The sequence below is a fragment of the Schistocerca serialis genome, chromosome 3 (genome assembly GCF_023864345.2).
Source record: "Schistocerca serialis cubense isolate TAMUIC-IGC-003099 chromosome 3, iqSchSeri2.2, whole genome shotgun sequence".
NCBI classification, from domain to species: Eukaryota; Metazoa; Arthropoda; class Insecta; order Orthoptera; family Acrididae; genus Schistocerca; species Schistocerca serialis.
The window spans coordinates 107,125,414-107,151,256 of record NC_064640.1 but is presented as its reverse complement, the minus strand read 5'-3'; the positions used below and the strand labels follow the sequence as shown (position 1 = coordinate 107,151,256).

Here is a 25,843-nt window from a genome sequence, read left to right as displayed (position 1 = left end):
CGTAGCCTACATCCTTCTGAATCTGCTTAGTGTATTCATCTCTTGGTCTCCCTGTACGACTTTTACCCTCCACGCTGCCCTCCAGTACTAAATTGGTGATCCCTTGATGCCTCAGAACATGTCCTACCAAGCGATCCCTTCTTCTAGTCAAGTTCTGCCACAAACTCCTCTTCTCCCCAATTCAATACCTCCTCATTAGTTATGTGATCTACCCATCTAATCTTCGGCATTCTTCTGTAGCACCACATTTCGAAAGCTTCTATTCTCTTCTTGTCTAAACTATTTATCGTCCATGTTTCACTTCCGTACATGGCTACACTCGATACAAATACTTTCAGAAAGGACTTCCTGACACTTCAATCTAGACTCGATGTTAACAAATTTCTCTTCTTCAGAAACGCTTTCCTTGCCATTGCCAGTCTACATTTTATATCCTCTCTACTTCGACCATCATCAGTTATTTTGCTCCCCAAATAGCAAAACTCCTTTATTACTGTAAGTGTCTCATTTCCTAATCTAATTCCCTCAGCATCACCCGATTTAATTCGACTACATTCCATGATCCTCGTTTTGTTTTGTTGATGTTCATCTTATACTATCCTTTCAAGACACTGTCCATTCCGTTGAACTGCTCTTCCAAGTCCTTTGCTGTCTCTGACAGAATTACAATGTCATCGGCGAACCTCAAAGTTTTTATTTCTTCTCCATGGATTTTAATACCTACTCCAAACTTTTCTTTTCTTTCCTTTACTGCTTGCCCGATATACAGATTGAATAACATCGGAGAGAGGCTACAACCCTGTCTCACTCCCTTCCCAACGACTGTTTCCCTTTCATGTCCCTCGACTCTTATAACTGCCTTCTGGTTTCTGTGCAAATTGTAAATAGCTTTTCGCTCCCTGTATTTTACCCCTGCTACCTTCAGAATTTGAAAGACAGTATTCCAGTCAACATTGTCAAAAGCTTTCCCTAAGTCTGCAAATGCTAGCAACGTAGGTTTGCCTTTCCTTAGTCTATTTTCTAAGATACGTCGTAGCGTCAGTATTGCCTCACGTGATCCAACATTTCTACGGTATCCAAACTGATTTTCCCCGAGGTCGGCTTCTACCAGTTTTTCTATTCGTCTGTAAAGAAGTCGCGTTAATATTTTGCAGCTGTGACTTATTAAACTGATAGTTTGGTAATTTTCACATCTGTCAACACCTGCTTTCTTTGGGATTGGAATTATTATATTCTTCTTGAAGTCTGAGGGAATTTCGCCTGTCTCATACATCTTGCTCACCAGATGGTAGAGTTTTGTCACGACTGGCTCTCCCAAGGCTGTCAGAAGTTCTAATGGAATGTTGTATACTCCCTGGGGCTTGTTTCGACTTAGGTCTTTCAGTGCTCTGTCAAACTCCTCACGCAGTATCACATCTCCCATTTCATCTTCATCTACATCCTCTTCCATTTCCATAATATCGTCCTCAAGAACATCACCCCTGTATAGACCCTCTATATACTCCTTCCACCTGTTAGAAGTCGAAATAACCACCTTTTGCAGTGCGGACGTGCAAGAAGAGGGTTATGGAAGGTACTTAGTGGGATGTGGAGCCACGCCAGCCGTGACCAGCTGCAGTAGGGTTCACTGTTAAGAATCCTTAACGCAAACAGCCCAATTGAGGCAGTCTGACAGATTCTCACTTGGGTTTTAATCCGGAAAAGGGGACGGGGGAGGGAGGGGGGAGGCATTTGGTGAGCAGGCCAGTAATCATGCTGGTGCTCTTTGAACCATGAACATATACTTTGAGACCCGCAGGTGTGGCCGAGCGGTTCTGGACGCTTCACTCTGGAACCTTGCGACCGCTACGGTCGCAGGTTCGAATCCTGCATCGGGTATGGATGTGTGTGATGTCCTTAGGTTAGTTAGGTTTAAGTAGTTCTAAGTTCTAGGGGACTTATGACCTCAGAAGTGGAGTCCTATAGTGCTCAGAGCCATTTGAACCAATATACTGTGAGTTGTGTGACAAGTTTCATTGTCCTACAGGTAGATGCCATCTTGCTGAGGAATAACAAACTGCATAGACATCTACATCCACGTGATTACTCTGCTATTCACAACAAAGTACCTGGCAGAGGGTTCAATGAACTACCTTCATGCTGTCTCTCTACCGTTCCACTCTCGAACGGTACTCGGGAAAAACCAGCACTTAAATTGTTGTGTGCAAGCCCTGATTTCTCTTATTTTATCGTGATGATCATTTCTCTCTACGTAGGTGGGTGCCAACAGAATATTTTCGCGATTGAAGGAGAAAACTGGTGATTGAAATTTAATGAGAAGATCTCGTTGCAACGAAAATCACCTTTGTTTTAATGATTGCCACTCCAATTCACGTATCATGTCTGTGACACTATCTCCCCTTTTTTGCGATAATACAAAACGAGCTGCCCTTCTTCGTACTTTTCCGATGTCATCCGTCACTCCTACCTAATGCGGATCCCACAAAAATGGCTCTGAGCACTATGGGACTCAATATCTGACGTCATGAGTCCCCTAGAACTTAGATCTACTTAAATCTAACTAACCTAACGACATCACACACATCCATGCCCGAGGCAGGATTCGAACCTGCGGCCGCAGCGGTCACGCTGTTCCAGATTGAAGCGCCTAAAACCCCTCGGCGACACTGGCCGGCGCGGATCCCACACTGCACAGCAGTACTCCAGAATAGGGCGGACAAGTGTGGTGTAAGCAGTCTCTTTGGTAGACCTGTTGCACCTTCTAAGTGTTCAGCCAATGAATCGCAGTCTTTGGTTTGCTCTACCCACAGTATTATCTATGTGCTCGATCGAATTTAGGTTATTTGTAATTGGAATCCGTAAGTATTTAGCTGAATTAACAGCCCTCAGATTTGTGTGAGTTATCACGTAATCAAAATGTAGCTGATTTTTTTTTTTTTTTTTTTTTTTGGTACTCATGTGAATAACTTCACACTTTTCTTTATTCAGGGTCAATTGCCACTTTTCGCACCATGCAGATATCTAATCTAAATCATTTTGCAAGTAGTTTTGATCATCTGATGACTTTACAAGACGGTAAATGACAGCATCATCTGGAAACAATCTAACACAGCTACTCAGATAGTCTCCTATGTCGTTAACATAGATCAGGAATAATAGAGGGCCTATAACGCTTCTTTGGGGAACGCCGGATATTACCTGTTTTACTCGATGACTTCCCGTCTATTACTACGAACTGTGACCTTTCGGACAGGGGTGAACATTCTCCTCAAGGATAGATACATACTTGTGTTGATCCATTGCGCCTTCCAGAATGACGAGTTCATCCAGGAAATGCCACGAAAACATTCCCCAGATCATAACGCTCCTTCCTCCGCCCTTCCGATGACTGCCGCGTGACTGTACATGCCAGAGGCCATCTTTTCAATGGAGCATAGAACGTGATTCATCTAAAAAGTCGACCTGGCGTCACTCTGTGGATGTTCTGTTGCGGTATTGGCATGTGTAAATTCCAGTGATCGCCGCCATAGACTACAGTCAGCAAGGGTGCACAACCAGGCGGGTAGCATTCATCTCACGCTAGGTGAGGAGAGCCCTACGTCATAGTGACGTAGGCACGCCTCATCATGAGTTTCACGAGTTGTCCTATCGACTGTTGTGTGCATTCTGTATATATCGACTGTTGCGTGCGTCTTGAATCTGCATTGTTATTTGTTTATGTGCTTTCATTGTCCAGTTGTCCGGTGTTGCTAGCGTGTACGTCGCTCTGGACATGTTCTCTAACGGTGATGAGAGAACTTTCGAGCAGATCCATGAAGATAGTCTGAAAGATTTCACTATCTTTCTTAGTTGATTGACAACACGAAGGCAAAATTACATGGAACTAGCTGGTTTAATGTTTCTAGCAACATTCGGAATTATCTGCAGAACCACTTCAGTTTCTCAGTTTAACGTTTCTGCCCACATGAATTATGTACAATTCATTGGATTTTATAAAAATACGAAACACTTTAATTTCTTCCTATTTCACGTTTTTATACACGTGATTTATTCAATATTAATCGGATTGAAAACGTGACTAGACACTTTTTTAACTTTCGTTATGGTTATGGTTCCTTCATACAGATATTCGTTACGTTCACGAAACACACAATAACACCCCACATTCTTTGGATTGCAGCTTAATAACTAATTACTTCACTTTTCTGTCCACACGATTTATGCACGATTCATCGGATTTAAAAAGAATGACAAGCTTTTTTTGATTTAGTTATGGCTCCTTCGCTCAGACATTAATTATGTTCATGAAATACACAATAACGTCGCAAACTGTTGGGATTGCATTTAACAATTCATTCAGGTGGGATGAGCATATCACACAACTCCTGCCACTTCGTTTGTACACATGTATTTACATTTAGCTTTGACGTTATCGGTACAACTGCAAAGATCGATATCCGACTCATTTGGTCGATTTAGGTTATTTACGTCACGATGACGTAGCGTTACGTCATTACGACGTAGGGTCTAAGGGTGCATCAACCAGGCGCCTGCTACTCAGGTCCATATGAAGCAACGTTCTCCGAACAGTCGTTGAGGAAACATTGTTAGTAGCCCCTTCGTTCATCAGGATGGTGAGATCCTCAACAGCTGTATGTCTATTCGCCTGTGCACATCTCCCAGCCATCGTTGACCCCTGACATATATTGCCCGTGGTGAACCACAGTTGTTCAGTGCCATTTTTCCATGCGCGGCGTACTTTAAACACTACGGCACGCGATCAGTTTACATACTTAGCCGTTTCGGAAATGCTTACACCGTTGGCCCAAAAGCCAATGATCATGCCCTAATGGACATCAGATAAATTGTTCCGTTTACGCATTACGACAACGACTGCGTCTTTTTCCTCGTCCCTCCTATACGTTTTATATTCCCTCAGCTGTTAGTGGCGCTGTCTGCCGTCTGTGACTGGTTATTGCACGTTGACATCGAACTTAGGTGGCGATCATATTAATGTGACTAAACAGTGTAAAAGAGATGCTGTCAAATCTCGTTGTGTACTCTTTCCCGGTACTTTTAAAGTAGTGTGTCTAAAGACGCTTGCTGGTGAAATTCACGCCGGCTGATTTGAGCGAGGAATTAAAATGGCAGAAATGGTTAACTCAGTCACAACATAGTGGGAAATGGGGAAAAGTTAGGATATTCAGAGTGATTGCGTGATGATGTTAAAAACTTTCATGGATGATGCATATGGGTAGATGTATGAACTGTAGGTACCTGACCCTGGTTCGGAAACGACCGAGTGGAAAGATATAAGCGAAAATCGTTCTGATACCTCTGACACTGGAATACAGGGTATGTCGCTTAGATCCGGACAAATGAAACTCTTTTTATAAAACATATTTATTAAAATGAAATATAAATGATAATGAAAATTCTTTTACATATAAGTAGTGGTATCTTTCACGAGTAACATTACTCGGACTGATGACCTCAGATGTTAAGTCCCATAGTGCTCAGAGCCATAACATTACTCGATGCAACGCACTTCAGCCGCAATGACTGCCTCCAATCTTGTCCTGAAGCGATCGCACGCACTCTTCAGAACAGCGCTGTCCATATTCGCGAAGCCGGCCGAAGTGGCCGTGCGGTTAAATGCGCTGCAGTCTGGAACCGCAAGACCGCTACGGTCGCAGGCTCGAATCCTGCCTCGGGCATGGATGTTTGTGATGTCCTTAGGTTAGTTAGGTTTAACTAGTTCTAAGTTCTAGGGGACTAATGACCTCAGCAGTTGAGTCCCATAGTGCTCAGAGCCATTTGAACCATATTCGCGAATGCTACTTCGATAGCGGTGCGTAGAAATGTGACATTAGGGTGCCTCGTCTTATTGGTAACGCATTGCACTACGCTGCAAACATAGTCGTCGAGGGGGTTCAAATCCAGGCAATTCGCGGCCAGAACTCCTTTGACCAGAACATGTCAACGTTATCCGAGAGCCAGTTTTGGACTAAATGGATCGAATGAGGTCCTCCTCTACCATCTCACGCACTGTTCGCTCGCTTCCATGCAATACTGACGCCATTTTCCTCAGAGACTGTTCCGGGTTCTCCCAAATCAGCGCTGAGCCTTTCGATGGCTGCCTCAGTTTGTGACACGCGTTTCCTCGAATGAGGTTTCCTCGCCGGGTTAGCGGAACGTTCCCCAGACTTCTCCGAAACATTACACTTGACCACAATATCGTAAACAGTTGGCCTCGGGCACCCGAAGACTCGAACTATTTCAGTGGACGAACGACCAGCGCTAGAACTTCCGATAATCGCGGCTCTGCAGCTGTACTCCGCACTTGTCCGTCATTTTCAGGTCTGACTGTTTACTAGATGCCTATGGCTTTCAAGAACACCAGTTGCGATCTCCGGCGGAACTACGATATGGCGGGAAATTGAAATTTGTCCGGATTTAAGCTCCGCACCCTGTACATATAGCAGTACTGTTGTTTCTAAGAGTGAGGGGTACGTAACTTTCGGAATTGGTAGTGTGGATCAAAACAACAAAAAAATGTGTGGTAAACATGTTCTCTGAAACGCATATCTTAAAAGTTGTTGGCACTTGTTGAGTACAATAGATTAACAGCAGCGAAGGTGAACAAGTGCTCACAGCCCTTAATGTATGCATTTTAGAGTCAATATCTGCTGGACGTTGTAACTTACGGTCAACAACACCTCCTACAAATACGGAAACCAAAGAGCTTGCAATAGAAGAGATGTGTTTCGCAGAATCGAGGTCGAACAAATGCTCATAGCTCCTAAAGTTTGTATTTTAGAGCCTGTGTCTACTACACATTTTATTAATTGTTTTGGTCCATACAACCACCTCCGAAAGTTTCCTACTCTACAATCTTAGCAACAACTACACATTTTGACTCGTTCGTTTCTCGACAAGGGTCCCTTACCTCAGAGTGATACATTTACCCTTCTTCATCATCCCTGAAAGCTTGTAATATTATCACGGAATCACCCTGTATATGAAGAGTGAAAATTGAAAACGTTCTACGTGACATTTTTTTCACAAAATGCGTTTTTAGTGGTATTATGATCTCGGTACTCTGTTGCATGTCCCAAGCCTTGATCTAGGTGTCAAATCATGGAGAAACTGTTTAAAACATGCGTTGGTAAATGCCGCATGGTCTTTGTGCCAGGTAGTGCTTCTCTCTGGAAGTCCAAAATTTGAAGATATGAGAAATGGTTTTTGTTGATTACAGCTCTACTAGTTAAAAACCTACTGCTCTATTTCTGTACTCGTATTATTACAAATAAAACATAGTGTCTCAGCTTCACTGACTCTTTGAACAAAATCTTTCTTATTCCCACTTACACCCGGTCGGTTCCCTGGCATGGCGTTTAGGACGTTCTTAATAAAATATTTATTTTCTAATTCCCCCCATGAACCATGGACCTTGCCGTTGGTGGGGAGGCTTGCGTGTCTCAGCGATACAGATAGCCGTACCGTAGGTGCAACCACAACGGAGGGGTATCTGTTAAGAGGCCAGACAAACGTGTGATTCCTGAAGAGGGGCAGCAGCCTTTTCAGTAGTTGCAGGGGCAACAGTCTGGATGATTGACTGACTTGGCCTTGTAACAATAACCAAAACGGCCTTGCTCTGCTGATACTGCGAACGGCTGAAAGGAAGGGGAATCTACAGCCGTAGTTTTTCCCTAGGGCATGCAGCTTTCCTGATAGTTAAATGATGATGGCGTCCTCCTGGGTAAAATATTCCGGAGGTAAAATAGTCCCCCATTCGGATCTCCGGGCGGGGACTACTCAAGAGGATGTCATTATCAGGAGAAAGAAAACTGGCGTTCTACGGATCGGAGAGTGGAATGTCAGATCCCTTAATCGGGCAGGTAGGTTAGAAAATTTAAAAACGGAAATGGATAGGTTAAAGTTAGATATAGTGGGAATTAGTGAAGTTCGGTGGCAGGAGGAACAAGACTTCTGGTCAGGCGACTACAGGGTTATAAACACAAAATCAAATAGGGGTAATGCAGGAGTAGGTTTAATAATGAATATGAAAATAGGAATGCGGGTAAGCTACTACAAACACCATAGTGAACGCATTATTGTGGCCAAGGTAGATACGAAGCCCACGCCTACGACAGTAGTACAAGTTTATATGCCGACTAGCTCTGCAGATGATGAAGAAATTGAAGAAATGTATGATGAAATAAAAGAAATAATTCAGATAGTGAAGGGAGACGAAAATTTAATAGTCATGGGTGACTGGAATTCGTCAGTAGGAAAAGGGAGAGAAGGAAACGTAGTAGGTGAATATGGATTGGGGCTAAGAAATGGAAGAGGAAGCCGCCTGGTAGAATTATGCACAGAGCATAACTTAATCATAGCTAACACTTGGTTCAAGAATCGTGAAAGAAGGCTGTATACATGGAAGAAGCCTGGAGATACTGGAAGGTATCAGATAGATTATATAATGGTAAGACAGAGATTTAGGAACCAGGTTTTAAATTGTAAGACATTTCCAGGGGCAGATGTGGACTCTGACCACAATCTGTTGGTTATGAACTGTAGATTAAAACTGAAGAAACTACAAAAAGGTGGTAATTTAAGGAGATGGGACCTGGATAAACTGACTAAACCAGAGGTTGTACGGAGTTTCAGGGAGAGCATAAGGGAACAATTGACAAAAATGGGGGAAAGAAAGACAGTAGAAGAAGAATGGGTAGCTTTGAGGGATGAAGTAGTGAAGGCAGCAGAGGATCAAGTAGGTAAAAAGACGAGGGCTAGTAGAAATCCTTGGGTAACAGAAGAAATATTGAATTTAATTGATGAAAGGAGAAAATATAAAAATGCAGTAAATGAAGCAGGCAAAAAGGAATACAAACGTCTCAAAAATGAGATCGACAGGAAGTGCAAAATGGCTAAGCAGGGATGGCTTGAGGACAAATGTAAGGATGTTGAGGCTTATCTCACTAGGGATAAGATAGATACTGCCTACAGGAAAATTAAAGAGACCTTTGGAGAAAAGAGAACGACTTGTATGAATATCAAGAGCTCAGATGGAAACCCAGTTGTAAGCAAAGAAGGGAAAGCAGAAAGGTGGAAAGAGTATACAGAGGGTCTATACAAGGGCGATGTACTTGAGGACAATATTATGGAAATGGAAGAGGATGTAGATGAAGATGAAATGGGAGATAAGATACTGCGTGAAGAGTTTGGCAGAGCACTGAAAGACCTGAGTCGAAACAAGGCCCCGGGAGTAAACAACATTCCATTAGAACTACTGAGAGCCTTGGGAGAGCCAGTAGTGACAAAACTCTACCATTTGGTGAGCAAGATGTATGAGACAGGCGAAATTCCCTTAGACTTCAAGAAGAATATAATAATTCCAATCCCAAAGAAAGCAGGTGTTGACAGATGTGAAAATTACCAAACTATCAGTTTAATAAGTCACGGCTGCAAAATACTAACGCGAATTCTTTACAGACGAATGGAAAAACTAGTAGAAGCCGACCTCTGGGAAGATCAGTTTGGATTCCGTAGAAATATCAGAATACGTGAGGCAATACTGACCCTACGACTTATCTTAGAAGCTAGATTAAGGAAAGGCAAACCTACGTTTCTAGCATTTGTAGACTTAGAGAAAGCTTTTGACAATGTTGACTGGAATACTCCCTTTCAAATTCTGAAGGTGGCAGGGGTAAAATACAGGGAGCGAAAAGCTATTTACAATTTGTACAGAAACCAGATGGCAGTTATAAGAGTCGAGGGACATCAAAGGGTTCAAATGGTTCAAATGGCTCTGAGCACTATGGGACTTAACATCTGTGGTCATCAGTCCCCTGGAACTTAGAACTACTTAAACCTAACTAACCTAAGGACATAACACAACACCCAGTCATCACGAGGCAGAGAAAATCCCTGACCCCGCGGGAATCGAGAACGCCACCACACGACCACGAGCTGCGGACGACATGAAAGGGAAGCAGCGGTTGGGAAGTGAGTGAGACAGGGTTGTAGCCTCTCCCCGATGTTATTCAATCTGTATATTGAGCAAGCAGTGAAGGAATCAAAAGAAAAATTCGGAGTAGGTATTAAAATCCATGGAGAAGAAATTAAAACTTTGAGGTTCGCCGATGACATTGTAATTCTGTCAGAGACAGCAAAGGACTTGGAAGAGGAGCTGAACGGAATTGACAGTGTCTTGAAGGGAGGGTATAAGATGAACGTCAACAAAAACAAAACGAGGATAATGGAATGTAGTCTAATTAAGTCGGGTGATGCTGAGGGAATTAGATTAGGAAATGAGACACTTAAAGTAGTAAAGGAGTTTTGCTATTTGGGGAGCAAAATAACTGATGATGGTCGAAGTAGAGAGGATATAAAATGTAGACTGGCAATGGCAAGGAAAGCATTTCTGAAGAAGAGAAATTTGTTAACATCGAGCATAGATTTAAATGTCAGGAAGTAGTTTCTGAAAGTATTTGTATGGAGTGTAGCCATGTATGGAAGTGAAACATGGACGATAAATAGTTTGGACAAGAAGAGAATAAAAGCTTTTGAAATGTGGTGCTACAGAATAATGCTGAAGATTAGATGGGTAGATCACATAACTAAAGAGGAAGTACTGAATAGGATTGGGGAGAAGAGAAGGGATCGGTTGGTAGGACATGTTCTGAGGCATCAAGGGATCACCAATTTGGTATTGGAGGGCAGCGTGGAGAGTAAAAATCGTAGAGGGAGACCAAGAGATGAATACACCAAACAGATACAGAAGGATGTAGGTTGCAGTAGGTACTTGGAGATGAAGAAGCTTGCACAGGATAGAGTGGCATGGATAGCTGCATCAAACCTGTCTCAGGACTGAAGAGCACAACAACAACATTTTCTAATTTCTCCTATTACATTTTGCGGTGATGCGATGAGAAGCATAAGGCTGTGGCATCAGAATACCTTCTCAATTTTTTAGGTACAAACAGAGGTATATTTGGTTACAATGTGAGTATAAAGAGACAGTTGTTTAGCAGAAGGAAAGTCACAGTTTACCGTCTAGCCAATATTGAGATCATTAGGTACACAGTGCGAGCTCAGTTCTACAGGTAGATGGCAAGGCAGCGTACCGAATAAGACGTGCTAACACTTACTTTTAAGTTATTTCCAGAATCCATGGATAACCTAGTTCAGCGTGTAAGTACCGTGCTGCTACCGAATAGGAGTTCAGCACGTTGACACACCGGCAACTTGTTTGGTAGTTGGGTAATGGGATCATTAACACTGTTGATTCGGGTTTACCTGCTGGCCCTAATGTCTCTGTTGCAAAATGTGTACGACATGCAAAATGAGGGCAGTACCTTTTGTTCTCGAATTTTCCATAAAACCCATCTCGTTTAACACTAGTGTTAATACAGTTTGCTTTCTGGTATTCTGTCCATCTTCATAATTTCAATTACCCTTTCGTGCTTTATAGCTTATCGATGGGACGATCTTTCATTCCGGACGACGATTTCTTTAGAACTTCTGCACTGTACGTTTCTTGTTTCGTCAAGTGGCAATTGCTTGTGTTCTGTCTCTCGCAGTCAAGTATAGAATAACGTTTTCATTTGTTTTTCCACCTTCTCTTTCATACAAGATTATAGCGTATGTTGGTTCCGTTGTCAGTCGAGCGATAGTGATTGTACACCTCAATACAAATTCTAATATATTTTTGTCTACGTCATCTTTAAACGGAAGGTAAGACGCCAACTGCAGAATCGTATCACGCAGGATCTATAACACGGGAACTTTAATATTTATGGAATATTCCGTCGGTACTTGGACAAACATAGACATATTAAAAACTTAAACGCACAGTATTGATATTCCTGAATAATATTTATTTAATAGTTCGTTATCAACCGGCTTTCGGCTTTCTAAGCAATACTCAGATGACTTGATACTAAACAAATACTCTGCACAATATCAGCCAGCGTTCATAGCTGTACAGAAATTGTATTTCGAAGATGTGTGACGTTTTACGACCATATATAGATACAAAAACACAAGCATAATTATATTCACAAAGAAAGTCTGAAAAAATAATTCTTATATAACTTTTACCCAAGGATTAAAAGTATGGGAATGTATAAGCCACAAACGTTGTACAAGTGAGTAATGCTACACGGAAAAACTGGTGAATTTGATGAAAAAGCCAAAAAACCTGTGGGAAGGGGGGGGGGGGGGGGGGAGAGAAAATAATCAACTTAATGTGGGCAGTGAACAGCTATAACAAGCATATTATGTAATGGTGAGGAAAATATTAAATGGATGCTGCCACTTTAGTAAGAGTGAATAATGAAACTGTATTTGGTCATTAAGTACCAGGTCAAGATACCTTGATTCGTATTCATTAATAGTCAGAATTTCGAGGATGGTAGATTTCTGTCTTCAGTTCCTCCATGAAGAACATCAAATTTAATATTATAAGAATGACATTCATTCAGAGCGTGTTAAATATAGGTGGAATCTTTCTTTCTCAGTCTGCAGTTCCCTCATGCTCAGTAAGTCTAGTAGTTAAGCCCTACTTGATTGATCTACATATAATTTGCCACACAGATTGTAGGAAATCCTTTGAGTTCCACTCTGTTCTGAAGATAGAATCTTGTCTTTAATGTTGAACATAATATGGGCAACACTACTCTTAGTATAAAAAGCTGGTGTACGCAGGCTGAACATTAATAAAACCGACAAACTGCAAGGACGGAAATGGAGGAAAAGGTGTCCTCTGAAGATGTGTCCGGAAATGCATCGTTGCCCCAGTAGATGGCGCTGGCGAACGTGCCTTGTGTTTCTCGTGTGTCGCAGGCTGTGCGCTTAACGAAGCGTACTGTAAGCAGCAGAACGATCCGGTATTCATGTCGGGAACAAGCCGAGGTAGTGTCTGTGTAAGGCCAATTAGATGGAAACGCTCGAGAGGTAGCACGGCTTTACCAAAACCAGTACCCTCACAGACACCAACCAAATCACACAACATTTCCATTCTTGGGCTTTTGCGTGATCATGGGTGCTTTCAGACAGACGAACGAGCAGGGAGACGTACACCAGATACCAGATTTGGCGGACCGGGTTCTACAAGACACTGAGACGAACCCCAGTACAAACTCCAGCTACGTGGCCCGCCACCATGATGTTAGCCAAAGTACGATTATTTGTATCCTGCATGACACCCGCTACTAACCCTATCACCTTCACTCCCATGGAGGACACTCTGAACATCTGTTATGATGTGGATGTGATGCAGCCTGTACTGTGTTCCGGGACGATTTGTTGTCGTTGTACACAACTCGATAGCTGGGAACTGGCAGGTATTACTGCGACATTAGAAAGCAACAGCACTTATTTAATACAGGTAGTAAGTGGCTTCTACAGACATATTCTGAACTTGTGCTACGTCTACATACATCCTCCGCAAACCACAGTATGGTGCATGGCGGAGCGAATTTTGTAGCACTACTACTCGTTTCCTTTCTTGTCCCACTGGCAAACGGAACGAGAGAGAAACGTCTGTCAATGTGCCTCTATACGATCCCTTATTTATCTTATCTTTGTGGTCGTGGTGCTGGCGGCAATAAAGTCGTTCTGCAGTCAGCTGAAAAATCCGGTTTTCTAAATTTTCTCAGTAGTGTTTCGCTAGAAGAACATCGTCTCCCCCTCAGGGATTCCCATTTGAGTTCACCAAGCATCTTCATAATACTAGCATGTTCATCAGACCTACCGGTAACAAATCTAACAGCACGCGTCTGAACTGCTTCGATGTCTTCCATTAATCCGACCTGGTGGCGATCCCACGCCTCCGAGCAGTTTCAAGAACGGGTCGTCCTAGTGTTCTACTTTCCCAGCGCTCTCCTGATAAACCAGTGACGACCATCCGCCTTTCCCAACACAACCTTTGCGTGCTCGTTCCATTTCATATCACTGTGCAATGTTACGCTTCGATATTTAATCGACCTGACGTTTTCAAGTAGCACACTACTAATTCTATACTCGAACATTACGGGATTGTTGATCCTACTCATCTGTATTAAACTACAATTTTCTGCATTCATTACACCAACTAGAAATTTTGTCTTAGTCATCTCCTATCCTCCTAAAGTCACACAAGGAAGACACCTTGCCATACGCCACAGCGTTATCAGCAAACAAACACAGGTTTCTGCTCATCCTGTTCATCAGATAGTTCATGTATACAAAGAATAAGAGCGATTCTGTCACACTTCCCTGGGGCACTCTCGATGATACCCTTGTGTCCGAAAAACAATCGTCGCCGAGGACAACGTACTGAATGACAAACTGCCTATTGGCTTCTTTCTGTCTCGGGTTCTTCGGCCGACGTTCATCTAATGATTTTACTGACGTTTTGCCAGCACGAGTGGCTGGCATTGTCAAAGCTTCACCCTCCCTTGCCGGTGGAGGGTGAAGCTTTGACAATGCCAGCCACTCGTGCTGGCGAAACGTCAGTAAAATCATTAGATGAACGTCGGCCGAAGAACCCGAGACAGAAGCCAATAGGCAGTTTGTCAAAAAGTGGCCACGAGAGCCTTAACAATTTTGAACGTACTGGATGCTGTTACTTAAGAAATTTTCGATGTACTCACATTCTGTACGCTCTGATCTTCTTTAACATTATGCAGTGGGGCACCGTGACAAACGTTTTCCGGAAATCTAGGACTATGGAATCTGCCTGTTGCCCTTCATCCATCGTCCGCAGGATGTTAAGTGAGAAAACGGCAAGTTAAGTTTCGCACGAGCGATGCTTTCAAAATCCAAGCTGATATTTGTACAGAAGCTTCGTATACATCTTGGTTGAGATAACACGTTGCCTAGGCTGTTCGTAGTAGCTTATCAGCATTCCTGTTGTCCTATTCGTTATTAGACCTACTCCTGTAATACCCCTTTTTGATTTTGTATTTTTAACCACACACTCTCCTGTCACCGAACTTAACTAATTCCCAACCAACCACTTTCCCTTTTTAAACTCCCTTAACTACATGCCTGCTTAAGAGATCTAACATTTCAACTTTGTGACCCTTAGAATACCAGTTCTGGTTTTCCTGATGACGCTGTCCTCCTCGACAGTATCGCCACGAAGGTCCAAAGAGTGTTAGTTTACCTGTGCAATATTTTACCGAAGAGCATGACGTCATCGTTTAACCATACAGTAGAGCTTCATACCCTGAGGAAAAATAACAGCTTTAGTTTCGCCTTGCGTTGGGCCGTTCACAGTACCAGCACAGCCCTGCCATGCTGGCTAGCGTTACAATGCCAGATCAGTAAATCATCGAGACTGCTGCCCCTGCAGCTACTGAAAAGCCTCCTGTTCCTCTTTAGAAACGACATGTTTGCGTGGTCACTGCGTAGATACCCCTCCTCTGTGGTTGTACTTGCGATACGGCTGTCTATAACGTTGAGGTACGCAAGCCTCGGCAAGATTCGTATTGCATAGGGGGGCCGGCCCGTTCGTTTTACTGAATGAAAATTACCATAACGTGATTAAGTGAACTTAAAGTAGCCTTGCCGAAAATACAAGGAGTTTTCTAGGAGAAATGTATTAAAACAGTGTTTGAAAAACGTGTTTCTGTATGACCAATCCCCATCTTTCTAGAAATCTTTGGAAAATTTATGTGAAATAATCTCCTAAACGCAATTTAATGTCGTGCTCTAAACATAACCGTCCTGAATTATTTCACAATTTGAATGCTGATGTTCTTTTTACAGTAGATCATGTTTGCAAGTAGAAATCTTGTAAGCGAGTAAATAGACTGGGATGTCAGTGGAGGGCCCACAAGCTCGCTGAAGAGAAATCTGCGCTGTGGAACAGCACCACATATGGACATGGTTCCTCGCTTTTGGAATGAAAAGTATTCTTTGTACCACAGCTGATTTGTCCCAGAATATTCTAATTACGTAGTGGTTCCGCGACTTCATCTAAAAGAAAATCTTGAACAAATAGACTAGATGGAAAGAATATTATGGGATAAAATACAGACTAACTGACTTTCATTTTTAGAGTAGAGTGATGGTAGTGTCGGTAAGCACGACATTTTTCGTTTCTTATTTCCTCCGGGCGTTTTCCATGTTGACGGGTCACCCGCTGCAAGTGATCAGCTTTTCTGGGGTTTTAGAGGCCTGCTAAGTTTGCGTTTTTTTTTCTTTTTGTATACACTTTTCGCTTCCTAAGACAAATAATAGGCGAGAGCAAATCACAAACCCATACATAGCACACAAACGCACCAACAAGAATGGGAAATATATCAGACATTACTATCAAAATCTTAACTTAAAAATAATATCAACGCAGTTCCAAAAGCCAAGACGAAAACTCACAATGTGGAGAATGGCCAAAAACATATGGGAAAAATTCCAAATAGATCACATAGTCATAACAAACAAAAATAGAAGAGAAATTCCTATCGTGAGAACAAGGAAGGGATTCTTAGTGTCCGACTGTTACTTGCTACAAGTATAGATTAGGCCAATCCCAAGAACAGAAAGACAACACAGAACAAAATTATAAAACCAGAGCCAGGCGATAAACAAAGACAAACTATTCAAGAAATTAATCAAAATACAACAAAAAATTGGGCAGACCTCGCAAAGGCAATTCACAATGGAATGCGTTGGGATCAATTTCCTGGAAAACGCAAACATGGGTGGTGGAACGTAGCTTGTGACCATGCCACTGAACGTAGAATCCTGGCATGGAAGAAGTTTAGCAGTGACAGAAAAACATAAACACGGAAGGATTTCAACAAAATCCAGAAGCAGTCCTCAAAAGATATTAGAAGATTGAAACAGACATATGGCAAAAGTAAACTAAATAAAATCGAGGACGACTTTAAGAGAAATAATACGAGAAATTTCTGCAGAATATTCAGCGAAAATGTGAAAGGTTATCAGCCCCCAAACACCTGCTCCAAAAGAACAGCCGTATCTCTGGAAGCAAATACTAAGAAGACGACAAAATTCTTAAAAAAATACGTTGTTGAATTCTTCAACTGCGAGAATCCTAAAGAAAAATTATACTTCACGAAAACAATACCAAACCCAGATTCGAAGCCGCCTAGTATCACGGAGGTAGAGGAGATCATAATACAACTAAAAACCAACAGAACCCCACGTCTGAGGTATGGAAACTAAAGACCAAAATATCACAAAGAATATTCATAATGTTCTCACAGAAATTTGGAGCACAGATAAAATTCCAAAGGAATGGAAATGTGCGTTGTTCACCCACTCCACAAAATGAGCGACGAGACAGCCCCTAATAATTACAGACGTATCTCATTATTACTGGTCACCTACAAAATTCTGTCCAAGGCATTACTCAACAGACTACAAACAAAAGCTGATACAAAGGTAGGTGAACACCAAGCAGACTTCAGAAGAGGGAGATCCTGTATTGAACAGATTTGGAACCTGCGAATGCTCCTGCAGGTCAGACAGACAAGTAACATTGTAGTCACATTCGTGGACTTTAAGAAGGCCTGCGACTCCATAGACCAACAGACTCTCTTTGACACACTGGAAGAATACGGAACAGACAGAAAAACTAGGACACTCATAAACAGACACGTACAGACACCACATACAAAACAAAATTTATGGGAGAAATCTCAGACCCATTCGAGATACATACAGGGCTCAGATAGGTTGATCTGTCACCGCTTTTATTGTTGTTGTTGTTTTTGGGGGAAGAGACCAGACAGCGAGGTCGTCGGTCTCATCGGATTAGGGAAGGAAGAGGAAGGAAGTCGGCCGTGCCCTTTCAAAGGAACCATCCCGGCATTTGCCTGGAGCGATTTAGGGAAATCACGGATAACCTGAATCAGGATAGCCGGACGCGGGATTGCACCGTCGTCCTCCCGAATGCGAGTCACCTCGCTCGATCCCGCTTTTATTCAACATGGTCTTAGACAAAATTATCAAACAATGAGAAGAAAAAGTATAAGGGATTCAGTTAAGAGAAACATATGCAAGCAATAAAATCATAAACAGAGTAACAATAACGGTGCCGCTATGAGGATACAAATCAGGTTTACTTTGCATGCACGCTGTAACGATCGTGAGCGTTAGTTACCTTTTGAGATTGGGCGTTGTGAGTTGAGGTTAGTCAAGAATGCCTTTAGGGCGACAAAGGCGCCATTACCAGCACTTCACTGAGTTTGTACGAGGCCTCGAGAAGGTGAATGTTCCTTCCGCGATACTGCAGAGAGACTTGGCAGGAGTGTAGTCACCGTATATGACTGCTGACAGAGGGGTTCACGAGAACGTACGGTCGCAAAAAGGCTGGGCTTTGGACTGCCACGTGGCACTACCATCATGTTCGGCGTATGGCTCTGTCGTATCGTGCCACATCTACAGCAGCTATTTGAGCGGCAGCTGACAGCACAGTGATACAACCAACTGTTGCAAATCGTTTACTTCAAAGACAGCACTGGGCCAGACGCCCCGTAGCGGGCATTCCACTGACCCAAAACCACCGCCATGTGCGACCAGTAGTGTCAAGCGAGAGCTCATTGGAGGGCAGGGTGGAGCGCTGGTGTTTTTTCTGATGCAAACTGGTTCTGTCTCGGTGCCAGTGATGACTGTGTTAGATAGAAGGAGGCCACATGAGGACCTATACCCAGCCTGTCTGCGTGCTTGACACACTCGACCTGTACCTGGAGTTATGGTCTGAGGCGAGATTCCATATGGCAGCAGAAGCAGTCTCGTGGTTATCCCACGCATCATGAGCGTAAAATGGTACGTCAGTCTGGTGATTCGACCTGTTGCGCTGCTATTCGTGAGGAGCACTCCAGAGGGTCTTTTTCAACAGGATAACTCTCGCCCACACTCCGCTATCGCAGCCTAACGTGTTCTACACAGTGTTGACACGTTACCTTGGCCAGCTGTATCGCTAGATCTGTCTCCGATCGAACACACGTGGGACATCATCGGACGATCCACAACCAGTATTGACCGACAATGTGCAACACTCTTGCAATTCCATCTCACAAACTCACATCCGGCGCTTATACAGCACAATGCACGCACGTTTGCGTGCTTGCATTGAACGTGTTAGTAGTTACACCGGTTATTAATGTACCAGCATTACACAATTGCAATGGCTTATCTCGCAACCTTTGATCCGGCAATGTTAATCACTTAAATATTTACCTAGACAAAAATATTCCCGAAATTTCGTTACACTACATTAATTATTTCTTGTCTTCGCAATTTTTTCCGTCAGTGTATTTTTTTTTTTTTTTTTGTCATCAGTCTACTGACTGGTTTGATGCGGCCCGCCACGAATTCCTTTCCTGTGCTAACCTCTTCATCTCAGAGTAGCACTTGCTACCTACGTCCTCAATTATTTGCTTGACGTATTCCAATCTCTGTCTTTCTCTACAGTTTTTGCCCTCTACAGCTCCCTCTAGTACCATGGAAGTCATTCCCTTATGTCTTAGCAAGTGTCCTATCATCCTGTCCCTTCTCCTTATCAGTGTTTTCCACATATTCCTTTCCTCTCCGATTCTGCGTAGAACCTCCTCATTCCTTACCTTATCAGTCCACCTAATTTTCAACATTCGTCTATAGCACCACATCTCAAATGCTTCGATTCTCTTCTGTTCCGGTTTTCCCACAGTGTTTCACTACCATACAGTGCTGTACTCCAGACGTACATCCTCAGAAATTTCTTCCTCAAATTAAGGCCGGTATTTGATATTAGTAGACTTCTCTTGGCCAGAAATGCCTTTTTTGCCATAGCGAGTCTGCTTTTGATGTCCTCCTTGCTCCGTCCGTCATTGGTTATTTTACTGCCTAGGTAGCAGAATTCTTTAACTTCATTGACTTCGTGACCATCAATCCTGATGTTAAGTTTCTCGCTGTTCTCATTTCTACTACTTCTCATTACCTTCGTCTTTCTCCGATTTACTCTCAAACCATACTGTGTACTCATTAGACTGTTCATTCCGTTCAGCAGATCATTTAATTCTTCTTCACTTTTACTCAGGATAGCAATGTCATCAGCGAATCGTATCATTGATATCCTTTCACCTTGTATTTTAATTCCACTCCTGAACCTTTCTTTTATTTCCATCATTGCTTCCTCGATGTACAGATTGAAGAGTAGGGGCGAAAGGCTACAGCCTAGCCTTACACCCTTCTTAATACGAGCACTTCGTTCTTGATCGTCCACTCTTATTATTCCCTCTTGGTTGTTGTGCATATTGTATACGACCCGTCTCTCCCTATAGCTTACCCCTACTTTTTTCAGAATCTCGAACAGCTTGCACCATTTTATATTGTCGAACGCTTTTTCCAGGTCGACAAATCCTATGAAAGTGTCTTGATTTTTCTTTAGCCTTGCTTCCGTTATTAGCCGTAACGTCAGAATTGCCTCTCTCGTCCCTTTACTTTTCCTAAAGCCAAACTGATCGTCACCTAGCGCATTCTCAATTTTCTTTTCCATTCTTCTGTATATTATTCTCGTAAGCAGCTTCGATTCATGAGCTGTTAAGCTGATTGTGCGATAATTCTCGCACTTGTCAGCTCTTGCCGTCTTCGGAATTGTGTGGATGATGCTTTTCCGAAAGTCAGATGGTATATCGCCAGACTCATATATTCTACACACCAACGTGAATAGTCGTTTTGTTGCCACTTCCCCCAATGATTTTAGATATTCTGATGGAATGTTATCTATCCCTTCTGCCTTATTTGATCGTAAGTCCTCCAAAGCTCTTTTAAATTCCGATTCTAATACTGGAACCCCTATCTCTTCTAAATCGACTCCTGTTTCTTCTTCTATCACATCAGACAAATATTCACCCTCATAGAGGCTTTCAATGTATTCTTTCCACCTATCTGCTCTCTCCTCTGCATTTAACAGTGGAATTCCCGTTGCACTCTTAATGTTACCACCGTTGCTTTTAATGTCACCAAAGGTTGTTTTGACTTTCCTCTATGCTGAGTCTGTCCTTCCGACAATCATATCTTTTTCGATGTCTTCACATTTTTCCTGCAGCCATTTCGTCTTAGCTTCCCTGCACTTCCTATTTATTTCATTCCTCAGCGACTTGTATTTCTGTATTTCTGTATTCCTGATTTTCCCGGAACATGTTTGTACTTCCTCCTTTCATCAATCAACTGAAGTATATCTCCTTCTGTTACCCATGGTTTCTTTGCAGCTATCCTCTTTGTACCTATGTTTTCCTTCCCAAGTTCTGTGATGTATTAGTCACCCCATAAAAGCGCACACTGGTCGCTTTGGAGGCCTGTAGTTGGTGTACAGCTGCTACCAGGCCGTCAAGTGAACCTCCACCGCTGACATAAATGATGAAAGTCAAGCGGTGCCTATGTGTCAGTCGGTCAGTCGCACTAAGACGTGAGGACGTGAGAGGAGGGCAGAAGGAAAGTATTGTGTATGGACGTACCCATGATCACACCGTGAATAAATTTACGCGATTTGTTGGTGTGTCATCGCGAACTGTCCAACGTGTCTGCAAGGGATGGTGTGCACTCGCTGACCGACAGGGTCTGGAAACGACTGTCACGCTTTGTCAATTGAAACTGGTTTTTCATCAGACAGGTACCGCAGCCGTCAGTAAATGCAGATCCGTCTCAACCACTTTCCGCGCAGACGTTGAGAAAGGAGCTGTATACGATAGGCATTTGAGTCGGGTACCTTGCTAAAGGTCGTTGCTCACAATGGCACGTACAGCTGCACTCCACCAATGGGCCAAAAAACACAAACTGAACAGTCACTGACAGGAGAGTGTAGTATAATTCTAAGAGTGACGACGACGATTTGCAAGTGATGCAATTCTTGGGGTACATCGACGGCCCAATAAGGAGTTTAATCCGCAGTGGCTCAGGTCGGAGGCAGTTCTGTGACGTTTTGGGGTGTTTCTCGTATCATGATTTGAGCCCAATCAGTCACGTTACCGTGAACGTGAACGAGGATGTTTATTTCAACATTCTCAGTGACCCAGTGTCACATTTTTTGGCATATATTGAGGATGACAACACTGCAGACGATCCTGTCTTCAAAGATGAGAACAGCTGTGTTTATAGAGCTTCATGCATACGTTTCTGATTCGTCGAACACTCGGGTACCCTGTAGTATATCAACGGGCGCGCTAAAACAATCGAACTGAATCACATAGCAAATGTCTAGAATAATTTTGAACAGGGGGTGAAACGGAGTACTTACCATCTCCATAAGTTGGTAGCTCTACAGATATAATCTTAAATGAATGGCTTCAGCTGGGTATGGCATACTTGAAAAAGTCGTGGATCCTCTTCATCACAGAGTTTAGGCCATTATCGAAGATTCAGGCAGTGTTACCCGGTAACAACGTGATATCTCCTGTTGCGCTCATGTAGAGATTTTTCATTGCCAGAGTCGCTGAATACGAACACATCACTGGACTTTCAGAAATATCCTGTTTCTGGTATATCCTAGTATTTGAAATTCCCACTTGCTGTGTGTGCCAAAACGAACCGGCAATTTATAAGGAAACATCTCAGTTTTACAGTTCTTATTTGAATTTTGAGACGTGCTTGGTTGAAATGTTCGTAGAATAAAAAACTGGGTTCGTTATTTCAAAAAATGTGTACTCTTATACCTTGCGTAACACAGTGCTAAAGAGGCTTTAACAAGCTTGCGCATATCGTCCCATTTATGAAATGTCCAACTTGGTTTCCCCTAGACAGTAATCCATAAATTCAACTCAGTTTCTTTGTTTGCAAACTTTTTTCAGTGCATACCAGCTCGAAAGTCAGTGCTTCTGAAGCAGGGTATTAGAGTGCAAATATTCTTTCATGTACTTTTTACAACGACAAGACTTCCCAAAAAAATAAAAAAAATGCGTCTTAGTCATTCTTTTCTGAACAGCTGTCATCAGTAAATTATCTGTCTCTGACGACATAATTCCCACCAAACATCCGTACCCTTGCGTGAATACAGTTAAGCTGCGATCAAATGGATTAATGGATAGAGGGCGCTCTTCTGTATCGTGCGGCATATGGTGGTTTGGGTACGACGGTTTACGAGCATGGATAGCTGAGGCGGTTAAACCGACCGTTCGCGTAAAACGGGAAATCCGGATTCGACTCCCAGTCCTGCACAAATTTTCATCTCTCGCCGCTGGATTCGTTCATTGACCCACTGGAGCTAAGTGTCTGATGTTTCTTTCGTTAGGATAATGCGCTAGTACCGGTAAGAGTCAGTAATAACACACTTTAAGGTCTAAGATTCGAAACTGAAGTCTGAATATTGAACCTTACGTTCAACACCATATTTGAAAATGTATCAGAACGTTTCCTCGAGGTAGATACCTACAAGAAAAATTTCCTTTACTTGTGGATCGTTTGCGACACATTACTCAATCCCTTAACGTATGCTTCCGTTAACATTCTGCGTCACTGAAGACTTCAAAATGTTAAGCATCGAACTACTGTGTAATGATATAACTCGTACTTAAACTGCGTTTAGCTGTACTACTTAGAGATTCAGTTTCACACTGTATTCCGAATGAAATTTCGATTTGCGTCTGCGAATTGTCATACTTGTCTAACCTTTTATTCTGAAAGAATTCACACATTTTTTCCCGATGACCTAACAAGAGCTGTACAGGGTGTGAAAGCATAGTTATTTTTTATTCCATTACAGCAGACACATAGGGAGTGGACAAAAATATTAAAAACACCAGAAAACAACACATTTCCATGCCTAATACGATATAGGAAACCCGTTGGCATTCGAAACAGCTCCCAGTCGTCTCGGAATGGATAAATACAGGTCGTGTATGGTTTTTAAAAGAATCATATGCTATTTTTCGTGCAAAATAGTGGAAAGTTCAGGCCACGATGGTAGAGGTGGATAGTGATCACGTACCCTCCTCTCCAAAGTAGACCACGAAGGCTCAATAATTTTGAGATCTGGTGACTGCAGTGACAAAGGGCGCTGCGACACTGCATCCTCGTGCTCACAAAACCAGTCCTGAACGATGCGGGTGTGTGAACAGAGGCGCTGTCATCTTGGAACACGGCATCATCACTGAGGAACAAACATTAAAATCATATGACGGACCAGATCAGCCAAATTGGTCGCATAATCCGTGGCAAGACTGCTACCTTGAAGAGCAACCACGAGAATAATGAGATATGGCTGCCCAAATCGTCACCGAATCCTTCCCACGTTTCACTCTTGGGACGTAAACTCAGCTAGAAGTTGGAAACAGTGAGAAACAAGACTCATCCAACCAAATGATATTCTTCCATTGATCCATAGTCCAGGTTTTAGTGGCTTCTGCGCCACGTTTCCCTGTTACGGGCATTTGCATCACTGATGAGTGATTTTCGAATTCCAGCCAGCCCTGCTAATTCCCTGCTTTTGGAGCTCGTTCGTGCTGAATTGGAGCTGACAGAGCTCGCGAGTGTGGCAACCAGTTCTGCAGTGACTTTTGCAGCTGTCTTACTCTAATTTTTTGTCACACTCCTCTTCAGAGACCGTCTGTCAATATCACTCAATAAACACTTTATTCCGCGTTGTGACTTATTGGATGATATTTTTCCGTTTTCCCTGCATGCGGTATAAATCTTAGATATGGTGCTTCTAGAAACAGCGTACACTTCGGCTACCTTGTTTGCGGTAGCATCAACCGTACGAGCACCAACAATTTCTCTACCTTCCAAGTCTCTTTGCTCCGACACTGTTCTGTCCACGACTGACACTTCCAACGTACTGAGGGCATTACACAGGTGCCGTTCGTGATCAAATACAGCAGTGCAACCTGCATTTTTCGCCGGCATCTGCGTTTACATCAAGCATGCATTTCTCGCGGTGTTCCCATATTTTTGTCCAACCCCTGTACCTTTAAAATGTATGAAGTGGTGGAAAAAAAAATCTGTCTAATAATTCGCATTACTTTAATTTCACACCGCGCTCCTGTTTTCACATGATGTAGAGTTTCTTGATGAGGATTTTCACAACTCCCAAGTCGACTGGTCTGCTAATTCATTGCCGGCCGCTGTGGCCGAGCGGTCCTAGGCGCTTCAGTCCGGAACGGCGCTGCTACTACGGTCGCAGGTTCGAATCCTGCCTCGGGCATGGACGTGAGTGATGTCCTTAGGTTAATAAGGTTTAAGTAGTTCTAAGTCTAGGGGACTGATGACCTCAGATGTTAAGTCCCATAGTGCTTAGAGCCATTTCAACCATTTTTGCTAATTCAATTGCCCTGATAAATGCAGCCGCTCTTCTTCATAAAAACAGAGCATAGCAGAGTCAATCCCTCTCTCTCACGCAAGGACAGCAATAGCCAGTTGCAGTACTGACGTCGAGCAAGACTATCTCAATCGATGAGTCGATGCACTACTGTTTCTTTGTAAGGCTTCAGTTTTGCTTTGTGCTCAGTCCTGTGAGTGGACGCTTCTGCTAAATGGCACAACAATTTTCTTGGATTTCCTTTCAGATCCACACATAACTCACCTAGTTGGGCTACAACGGACAATCAGTCTCCCAGAGTCTAAGGAACGGGTCGGGCTGCAACGGCAGTGGGGGCCTAGTTCTCCCGTATTAGTAATCGCGCTACACCGACACATCTCTTGCGTCGTACGTGAAACTTCCTGTACAAAGGTATGCAGGTGAACTGTAACGTATCTTCTTCTTCTCGAAACACTGTAAGAGATGCTGGATTTGTTGCATAGAAAACTATCCTGATGGAAAGCGCCATGTCCGTTGTGGATGAAATCCACCGTGAGAAACGTTTCATATGGTATTATGGAACAACCAAATGCACAACGGTGGTCCCGA

At 42.9% G+C, this 25,843-nt stretch overlaps 1 protein-coding gene across 9 annotated transcripts in view; it reads left to right on the top strand.

Moving 5' to 3' along the window:
• LOC126469786 (protein tipE) overlaps positions 1-25,843 on the top strand; it is a 227,122-nt gene that overhangs the window by 11,498 nt on the left and 189,781 nt on the right. The window lies entirely within an intron of this gene.